This window comes from Lagopus muta, chromosome 5, assembly GCF_023343835.1.
Source record: "Lagopus muta isolate bLagMut1 chromosome 5, bLagMut1 primary, whole genome shotgun sequence".
Taxonomy (NCBI): Eukaryota; Metazoa; Chordata; class Aves; order Galliformes; family Phasianidae; genus Lagopus; species Lagopus muta.
In genome coordinates, this window is record NC_064437.1 from 1,104,979 (window position 1) to 1,115,931 (window position 10,953).

Consider the following 10,953-nt stretch of genomic DNA (forward strand, 5'->3'; position numbering starts at 1 on the left):
GCAGATAGCTGTTCTGCACACAGAAAGCTGGAAACGTAACATGCAATGCAAAGCATGACTCCTTCAGTTTGCTCTTTGGCTGCAGATACGTGGGTAGCCTGGCACGTTCCCATCAGCATCATTCAACATGAAATCAAGACAATCTTCAGCACATTACTACAACACTTTTGGCATTGCTGAATGTGCCTGTGTATCTAGTCTAAAATTAGAGTTGAAAATGTGTTATCAGGGGAAAAACAGGCTGAAAAGAATAATGAACTAATTGTGGATGGGATTGGTTGCTTCCGGTTACTGAGACTGCTCAAGACTTAAGACTGCATTTCCATAGCAGAGCTCATATTAAAAAAAACTTACTCTATTTTCTTACTGCTTCCACCCACTGCAGGTTAAAAAAAAAAAAAAAAAAAAAAGATTATTGATAGTTTTGAAAATGCAAGTCCAGAGGGAAGAAAACCCACTTCCCAAAAGCAGTGTTGAAACTGGAGCTGAGGCACCCTTGGGATAGAGATGCCAACTCCCAGGTGGACGAAGGACTCCATCTACCACAACCTCTATGGCACCATCTATTCTGCACAGGATGAAGGGCATTCCTGTCAGACAGCTCTACTGTGCATAAATATTCATCAGAAGCAGCTGAAAAGAAGCTAGGGCATGAATACCTCAGACTGGCTGCACGAAGATGGGAACAGCTGGATTTTGAAGGGAAGATGAATCTGAGGTATGCCTAAGGTGAGAGGAGCCAGACTTCAGAACCGGACACAAAGGTTTCTGTCCATTAGGACACACCATCAGAGTCCAACATGAAACGAAACTAGTAGAAGTCCCCAGCTTTATCATGTTGGTTCCTTCACGAATCTGGCCTTCTCTTTCCAGCCTTTCTAGGTTCAGAAGTCATTTATGAGGTTCTTTCTAACCAAGCACCACAGAGAGGATCGAGTCTTTCTTCTCAACCGCTCCAACAGCTGCCACCAAACCTAGAGAAGTTCTGGCATTTCTTCAGGTTCAAATTTCCCCACTCAGTTAACAGCCCAACAATTCTTTTGGTCTATCCAAATCTACCCTGCTGAAATGAAAAACTTATTTTTAGCCTTCTATTTAAACAAAATAACCTACTACTGCATGAAGGTCATTTTTAACAACAAGCTCTAACAATTTTAGAATAGTACCTTGTCTCTGAGTCAGAGAATATTTGGTTTTTTTAAAAAACAGTTGGCTGGAAATTGAATAGCTGTAATCTGCTGTACAGGAAACCAGTTGATAATAGTGCACTGTGACCCAGAAAAATATTCAAGAGACGGACATTTTTGTCCACAGCTTACAAATCAGGTACAGAAATTTGAAAAAGCCTTTAACTCTGTACAACTCAAATCCTACTCACTACAGATTGTACTGCAGCATTACTGTAAGTCTATTGCAGGTACGCAAGAGTTGCGTTGACTGAATGCTCTTGATGTCAGTGCGCCGTACTGCCAGAGCTGCAAGTGAGGGTAACAACATCCCTGACCTCAGTTACAAAGGTGCCTTCTTTCTCCAACTATACTAAACTGAAACAGTAGTACCCACATCAAGCAGCACTTCAGCTGCTCAATGCATTTCATCCTTACAGGAACCAGCACACAAGTGATGCTCTGATGTGCATAGCATACATAATTAAAACTAAAGTGTATGGCTTCCTTAGGGTGCAACAGGGAGAAGACAACAAAAACTTCAGCAGTGGCCCTATCCCACCAGAAGCAGCAGTTAATGTTAGCTGAGAGAAAGCTCACCAAGCCTCTCCCCTCCTCAGCTCCTCCTGTCCCTGTTTCACATGGCCAATTTGCTCCTCTGTCCTCCATCCAGGATTTTTCTTCAAGTGTTGTTTCTAATCAAACCACGGTGATTTTCAAGTGGTTTCCCTTCTACTTGAAAAATTTCCTTTTTTTTTTCCTCCCCTGAATCAGTCCTCTGAGAAAAATGCTTGCATAAAGAAGGCCCATCTTCTAAACGTTTTCTGCATACACATCACCCACAGATTAGGAAGAATAATAGAAATAAGATAAAAAGAAATCACACAGAAGGAGATGGAATAAGCTGGTTGCAGCAGAATAGAAACTTTGTGTTGTCCTTTGCTCCTGCCAGCACTGCCAGCCCAGACAGCTACTGACAGGGATGCTCCAGGGCTCCCTCCTCATGGTCCAGGCCTGCCCAGCCTTTGCCAGAAGGCTCAGTAATGAGGGAGGGAACAGGAGAGAAGCAAAGGCTTGCTCTGAGCCTACTGCTTCCACAGATTCATCCTTTTGTCTGAGGAAATCCTCTGCCTGCAATTAGGGCAAAACCAGAGGACCAATTCTAGTTTCAGTGTCCACTAGAAAGATAAGCATCACCTGTCCATACCACCAGGCTACAGCACACAAGGAAAGTTCAGAGCAAGACTAACAAGAGATGAATGGAAGAGGGCCACGGCACATTCATACTTCCTTCAGTGACTATAATTAAGCTTATTTGAACTCCTACTTGAGTTCCTGCTCCAAATCCCAGCCTGCAGACAGCCAGGTAGAGACTGCTGGATATGCACACCTTTTCAATTACCTTTCTGCACCATCTCACCAAGCTGCTTCCCAGGCTTTCATATCCTCACAGATCCAGTAAAATACCTGGTTAAGGAGACCTGACCACACCAGCCCACTGCAAGAGCTCACACATGCATGTGCTGCTGCCTCTGCTGCTGAGCAACAGCACACCAGTCATTGTCCCTGAGCAAGATGGCTCCCAGGCTGACAAGCAGGGTATCTGCAGATTTCAGTTGTTACTACAAACTGGAACTAATACATTCCCATAATACAACACCTAAATCACACTTCTACAAAGAAAGCTTATATAAACTCATGTTTAATGACTCAAAATAAATTGTCTGCAGGTTATTCGAAAAAAGTTCTTCTCTCCAGCAGAACAAAGCTGTCATAGATCATCAAGAGCAATGAAAAATATTAAGTGCAGAGGAAGCTGGCAATGGCAGCCTTGCAATAGCACAACAGATCTGTTGTACAAAGCTGACACAGCCCTGTAACACACTGCTTGCAAAAGCAGCATGAGAATCGCACGAAACCTTTACTAAATCAACCCGCTGTTATTAAGTTGCATTAAACAAATAAAGCAGCTGATCCTAGAAACAACTTTCCAGGGTTAGAAAAAAGCACTACCACCACCATGCGGCGGAAATCGATCACGCCAAGGAAGGACAGGAATCCCGAGAAGCAAGGGCTCGCTCCATCTCCTTTGGAAGCAGTCAGACTCCCTCGAGCAGGCTCCCGAGCCCGCCGATAGAAGCTCTCAGAAGCACTCAGGGCGTACTTCTGGTTCTATTGCTCGCTGCAGCGCAGGGCATCGTGCTTTGAACTCTGAGCCAGGGATCACTTGTCTGCTCTGACTTTCTAGAAGAGTCACCCCAGTGCCCAGTGGATTTTTCAGGCGTTAATAGACACAAGACGATGGATGCCATAGAAAGTATGCTTGCACCCTTAGACTTTCAGACCCTCGGGGCTTGGATTCCAGTCCTACAGCTCAGCACTCGGCGCTAGCACTGACACATCCACCAAGCAGCCAGGCACACATCTTCAAGTTTCCTCATCATCTCTGCAAAACGTGTAGCATTTGAGAAGACTACAGACAAGTCCCAATGAAAAAAACCTGCTTTGTGTTTTAATACATTCTTCACTTTTTTCAAGCTGTTTGGATCTTCCAATTCACTTTAACAGTTCGAGAGACAGCCGTGCTCCAAATTGGGAATTACAGCAGTGCAGCCTCAGCTGGTGAAGGCAGCAGGGCTAACAGCGCCACCAGCCCCCGCGACACCGCGTGCACACAAACTCCACTCGCTTTGCTGGGGAGTCCTGCAGACACTACAGAAGATCTAAGAAAATCGTGGCGTTATTTCTAGTTTCAGGACGCTCCTTCCCGGCTCCTCCCAGCATCTCCCTTCTGCTGCCGTGCCTGCCGGCTGCCCCCCGAGCAACACCGGCCCTTCAGAGGCTCGTGGAGAGCGAGGAAGCACCAGGACCCGCTGGGACGGATGCCTGCAAGCAGGCACAGCATCCACGCCTACTGCTTCCCGGCTGCTCCCAGACAACGGCAAGATGAGAAATGGTAAATGCTCCGATCTGAGCATTTCCCTTTTGGACGCGAGCCTCCGCCTCTCACCAGCAGCCAGGAGGCGTGAACATGCTCAATAAGAGAGCCGTACCCTCCGTAGGATCCCATCCTTTCATCTTTTCAGCAACTGCCTTCGAACTGCAGCACAAGCAGCATTTTAATGTACACTTTGTATGGATGGTTACGAGCAAATGAATGATTTAGTAACAAAGTGTTTGGAGTAAACCAATCGGGTAAAACTGCAGAGGGCACCTGCAATCAGGCTGGATTTGAGCAACAGCTGCTACGCATTTGCAGAATAATAGACCTGATGAACTACTTTGTGAAGAACTGGGCACAGCTGCAGTGCAGTTCACAAATGAAAGCAACAAATAAGCAACCACATAAAGGATTGTTTTCCAGACCAACCTCACCAAATCCACATGCCTGGTTTTTGTCAGGTTTTGCTTCAGTTATTTGGTAGCTGAGGGAACCAGGAGGTTATATGCCCATATCTGGAGCATCTGCTACTTACAGGCCTGCAGCAGAGTCAGGTAATCACTCTTCTTCCCCAGCACAAGGGCCATCAACATTCAGTAAAAGCTACACGGACAGACATACTGAAGGAAGGTCTGCTTTTTGTCCAGAACACCATGGAAGCAAAATCCTAGCATACAAAGTGAAAACACTGAATTACCAGATGAACTTTTCTTCCACTCTTACCAGAAGGAAGCTGTCGTCTGCACCTTCTCTTCTAAAAATGACCTCGACAGGATGTCACACACCTCAGGAGTTGCACAAAGCCATTATGGAAGCACACTTTAGATTCAGTGACAAACTATGCTATTCTGCTGATAACTCTTAAAAAGATCAGAGCAAGAAGAGCAGTTTAATCACGTGGAGCTGCATTTAAACCGAAGATGGCCGAAGAGAAATGCACATAACATTGGGTTAATAGAAATCACACCATCAGGTCAAAAAAGGCACCACAAGAAGTGCCCCTACTGGATGGAAACAGCACCAGTCATTGCCCCGCAGTGTAACCCCTCATTACAGATTGCTGCACAAACAAGGCCCGAAACGAAGTACAGAATTCCAGCCATCGTCCTCAAGTCCCAAGCAGAAGCAATTAGCCACACACCTTGATTCTCTGCTCATCCATATTCTCTCCCAGGAATAAAAGAAAAACATCTAGTTAGGTGGTTTCACTGTTTCCATCAGAGGGGGGGGCTCCAAAAGCAGGAGGACATCCAGCCTTCACAGGAGCTGATAGCTGATTTGCTGCACTGCTCATGTTTCATTTCACAAAGAACTTTCAAGGAATTCAGAGATCAGCATAAGCAAGAAGAGCAAAAGATGCTGACACTTCCATCAAACAGCCAAGTTCTATAGGCTTTATTATTTTTATTGTAGCAGTAACATAAATGATTGGAGAAATGCTTTTCAGGATAAAAGAGTAACTGCTCAGATACAAAATCCATCACAACAACCAGAAGCATCACCTTACCTTTGTACATCTGCTAGCAAGCTGTAGGCAGAGCAATAACGCTCTACAGGACGGAGATAACGTTATAATTTATTCTTAGAACATACTTCAGCAGAATTACTTCACTAATAACCTGCTGCAGCGCACAGTAACACAGCAGCCCACACAGTACAGCTGACAGCAGGAAAAAGAATGATTTTGCACGAGAAAAGCTATCGATTTCACATATTACAGCAGAGGTAGCCTGCTCCCAAGGATCTCTCCTTCTTCCTCTGCCTGTTTATCCTCCCCAAGGTTTCATTCCGCATTTTGTTGGTGCAGAAACTGTAGCTCTCAGCAAGTCATAGGAGGATTTTCAATAGCCTCAAGCTATCCAAATCTCACTATAAGAAATTGAACTGAAGAGCAACTGCTCAGTCCATCAGGCATGCCATCGCATCAGGCAGGACCAGCATGCCTCATACTCTGAGTCTTCCTGTGCTGCAGTTACCAACAGATCTCTCACATCCCCTCCACAGGAAAAGTAACCACGTCAGTGCAGGCAGCTCAAGATTTTATAGGCTCACAAGGAAAACTGTACCAAGGAGGGATGTGCATCTACAGATCCTTCCCCAGTGGCAGTCAGCCCTAGGAGAGGAGCAGCCAGGCTCCACTCCTCCCACTCCCATCAGTGAGCTGCCTTCACCTGTGCTCCCAGGGCTGAGCAGATCCTTTCCTCAGGTGATCAGAGCTTCAGGCTGTGACTCAGCAGTTCCCATACTCAAGCAGATTCTGATAATGAAACAATGTAGAACAGCTTTTATCCTTAAAAAGTGTATTTAGTTCATCTTTTCAAGCCAGCAGATACAGAGGAGTTAGATTCCACAATGCCTTTGGGATCTACGTAGCAAGCCACAAGCACTACACACACCAAAAAGAAAAACACAAAATCCAGCTCTTCTACCCCAGATGGCTGAGAATTTTAAAACCTCTCCATGCATCTCACTACTTCTGGAAAACTTGGTTTGTGGATTGCATAAACCAAAGAACATTTAAGAGATGTATCAAAACTGATTTTTTTTTTTTTTTTGCATTTAAATGTTACGAAAAGAAAAGAGAACACTGCAGGGTAGGAAAATCAACAAATCTGCACATTAGTTTGAAATGCCTGCAACCACACCTGGCCACAATTACTCCTATCCCAGCTGAGAAGCCCAAGGGGAAAACGTGCGCACGCCTGACTTGCACACAGGCATCAGGTGCACGAGGCACTGAGCCCTGCAGGGAGGAACCCCAGGCAGCCACCAGCACCTCAGGGAGCTCCAGCTGGAGATGTCAGCATCCACCTACAGCCCTTTTCTCTGTAATTTCTGCTCCCCATACAGGCTGTATTTTCCCCAGGACCATACAGGCCTGCAGTAGGCACCTGATATTTAGGTACTTCTGTGCCTCAGCAAGGCAGGCTGGACCCCAGAGCCCTGCAGAGTGAAGCAAGCAAGCAGCTCTGCGCTCCTCCTGTGGAGCTGAGCTAACAAGAAGCACACCCAGCTGACTGCCTTCACCAGCACCATTTAATTAAGCCTTCAGCCAAACAACTAGGGAAAAAGCACATGAGTTGATTAATATATCATGATCCAGTATATACAGAACCTTTGGCAGGAGGTTATATAAATGATATATGAAAGGCAAAGCGAGAGAGTCCTCATTTAGGATTACTTCAAAAATACCTCAGGCCTTAAACAATCTGTATTAATGGCTTGAACCCAAAGCATTTCATGCCTACACTTGCAAAGACCTTATTTACAACTAGAACTTCAGATGCACACAGTATCAGTGCTTAATCATCTCAAGCATAGTAACTGAAATAGATAGCAATGTCACTTTTGTACTTGGTACATCTGAAGCCTATTAAAAATAAAATAGGTTTTCACTAAGCTCGCAGCCTTCCCCTAAGATGGTTACAAGCACCAGCTGTTAATTATAGATTAAACATTTCCACAAGACTTTGAAATCATACTTGGAACTAACCCCAATAAGCTGAGCTCTGAGCTCAGTGGAGCTGGAAATCCAAAGATCACACAGCTTCATGCCCTCTTCAGTTGTTTGCACGTATTTGGTACATGAAGGACCTCTTGCAAAAAGACTCTCAGCACACAGCACCCTAGCATTTGTTTCATGACTACTTGTGGTACAGATGCTCACAAGTTAAGCACAATTCTCCCATCCACTTAAAAGATTCTTTTGTCTTTTGTAGCAATTAATGTTAATATTAATAAGGAAGTGCACCTTGATTGTTGCTTCAGCTCCTAAAGTGCATCAAGAGCATTTTGTTAACAACTTCATTTGAGCCAGCATTAAGAAGAGTTTACATCTTTAAAACACAAAGGAAATGAAACTCCTACAAGCTAAGAGGTTGCATAACCATAAAAACAAACATTATTGAAGACTTCATGACTCCTCTCTACAGCTTCCACAGAACATTGCTGTATTTTTGTAATTCAGGACAGAATATCTACTTAAAGCACATCCAGGAGATAAAGCACCCAGACAAGAGAAGAAACCGAGCGATGTTCATCCTACCTGGTTGAAGAGAAGGTGTACAGCCGCAGTGGTTAATGCCCTCCAATGGACATTACATGCTGCAATGACCTCAGCAACTACCAGCAAGAACCAGGAATGGGAGCAGCTGCTAAGCTGTGTGCTCTTTATTACTTCTGCTGACCAACACACCTGGGAGTGACCCCAGCCTCATCACAGAGAACATGCTGCAGCTGGGACCCAAATTGCATACAGAGGACAGCTGAGCAACTCGGGGAGCACACATCTTTCAAGCACGAAGCATCTTTGTGCTTTTTGTTTCATTTCACTAAGCCTTAGGCAGGTTTGTTTTGCACACTGTAAGCACAGAAACCGTCCCCTTAAACTCAAAATTTGAACAGACGTGCATGAAAACCCAGAACCCAGAGGCAGGATTTATTCTGTCCGTTCCCTCCCAGCCTCCTGCAGAGCAGAAGCAGCCCCTCAGGCCTTCCTTTCCTTGTTCCACTCTTGTTCTGAGCCCCCACCTACAGCAGCCCATTCTGACAGATCTTGGAAGGCTGTACTTCTCACCTATCTGTAACCCAAGAATTTAACTTGAGTTAAAAAAGAACGTTCATAGATGATATGAGAGGTCTTCATCATTCTCAGTACTGTGCTACCTGTGTGCATACGTCCATCATTGAGGACTCTTTTGCTCAGCATGTAGCAGAATAGCTGGTACAGCACTGAATGTGCAAGGACTCAGGTAAGGAAGAAAGGACAGAAAGGAATTCAGCACGCTCTGAGAACTCACCCAACACAGTGATTCAATTTAGTCTGGAGTAACTGAGTATTGTCTTTGTCATTCAGCACACTGGATGAGAGCGTAGAAAAGAGGAATAGAAGTGAATGAAGGCATAGGAAAAACTGTATGGAGAAAAAAGTTCAGTCTAGCTTACTTTGCATGACTTACAATGACAAAGCAGAAGTGACAAAAGTGGAGTAGGCAGCAAATGCTTTGGAGAAATCAGATCTCTGCTGCATGTCTCACAAGACATGAAAAAGACTTCAGTTCAGTTGAGTGGGTTGAAAATGCCCTTTTTTTTCCATACCATGTAGCTCTACTGTGTAACCCCTCACTTCGGGAACAAATCATCTAACAGTCTTGTAAAAGGACCAGACAATGATATATGAGAAGCTGAGACAGTGGGTTTGCTCAATATGAAGACATTGTGCTAGTGTCTGCAGCCATCTCATGGGAGCCAGCTCTTGTCAGAGCGCACAATGGAAGGACAAGCAGCATCAGTTCTGACTCTACATGAACACCTTTCCCAGGAGGGCGGACAAACAGAAGCAGGAGCCCAGAATGTCTGTGGGACCTCCATCCCTGGGATATTCAAAACTTGAGTGGCCAAGGTCCTCATCAATTCACTGAGCAAAAGTCCAGACTGGGTGACCTTTGGAAGGTGTCATCTCCAAACTACACAATTCTGTGATTCTAACACTGCATGCATATATAAGCATTTGTACAAAATGAAACATACACACACCCGGTGTCCGTTTCCAAATTGAATAAAAGCAAATGCTTTGAGGGAGGGAAGGGAAAACCAAGGGTAATGTATTTTCTTCTGGCGCGTCTTGTTCTAAGTAACAGTTAAAGATAGGCTTGGTCAAGTAAATACACACACCGTTCACTGACAGTTTAGGCACTGCTATGGGCTTTTCAGGCTCTACTGCTTCTACACATGATAACAAGAGCAATTAAATGGGGGCGAGCCTTTGCAGTTAGAAGGTGCTGTTAGTGGAGGGGCAGAGATGCAAATTAAAACTTTACATTGGATCTATTTACTGCCTTGTCCCCACAATCCACATGTATTATGTATCTGTACTTAGAGACAAATGCTGAAAGCTTTCGTTACCACCAGCAGTCTCTACCATCTATTCCTTCATGCTTTAACATCACCTTCTATTTGAACTCGTGGGCAGGGACGTTAATTCAGCTGCACTAAACATCAGCAGATCAATAAGAAGAGTTTCTAATTAGCTTCATTCCTAAGTTTAAAACCAGAAAAAGAAAGACTTAGAGCACAGACCTCTTTGTGCAGTAACACACCGTACCAGTGAGCCGGAGGGACAGCTGCGACCTTGATGTTTTAAATGAACTCCACTCATTTCTGTTCTGCTTTCTACCATAACCAGTGGCAGACAACACCAACATCAGTTATGAAGGAGGCTGAGGGGAAAGGGAACAGCGCTCTCTTTTCCCATGCCTTTACCTCATGTTTTGCAGAGCTTCACGTGCGGAGTTGCCCCAATGCCCTCCTGCAGCTTGGCTGGGCCGGTATTTGCATGCCTCTCCAATGAGAAAAAAGAGATAAAAACATCTGGAATGTAAGGAAACCTCACTGTGAACTCGTAAAACTGGCTTTAGGAATATCTGTAGTGACCCAGAAGTACTGTTTTGTAATTCTAAAAGACTGCTTGTATTTCCCAGCAAGCTCCTCGCCTTCAGACCGCACAGTGACAGAAACACAGCAGATCTGCCTCTGCGCAGACATTTTTCTCCAAGCAGGGAAACCTACAGGCAACAGCAGGCTTGAAACTGAATTGTAAAGCAGGAAGGACTGCAGTTTTCATCTCCAAGGGAATTACGCACAGCTCAGCCCTGCTCACAGCTGTGAAGGACCCAGTGTCTCCCAGCCATCCCTCTCGCTGTACTTTCCAGACATGAATCCCAACCTCTTTACTCGATCTACGTTTCACAAAACGCATTGAATGCAAATGTATCAAGCACGGTATGTTTCAAAATGGGCTAAAAGAGGGGATATGGGAGCGATCAGCGTCGGAAGGGCTGCGCTCGC

At 44.9% G+C, this 10,953-nt stretch overlaps 1 protein-coding gene across 1 annotated transcript in view; it reads right to left on the reverse strand.

Moving 5' to 3' along the window:
- Positions 1-8,234, reverse strand: part of LRRC7 (leucine rich repeat containing 7) — a 189,090-nt gene extending 180,856 nt beyond the window's left edge. The window contains exon 1 of the mRNA XM_048944844.1: positions 8,153-8,234. The gene's annotated coding sequence lies outside the window, so the exon portion shown is untranslated. The remainder of the gene's footprint in view (positions 1-8,152) is intronic.
- Between the last annotated feature and the right edge of the window lie 2,719 nt (positions 8,235-10,953).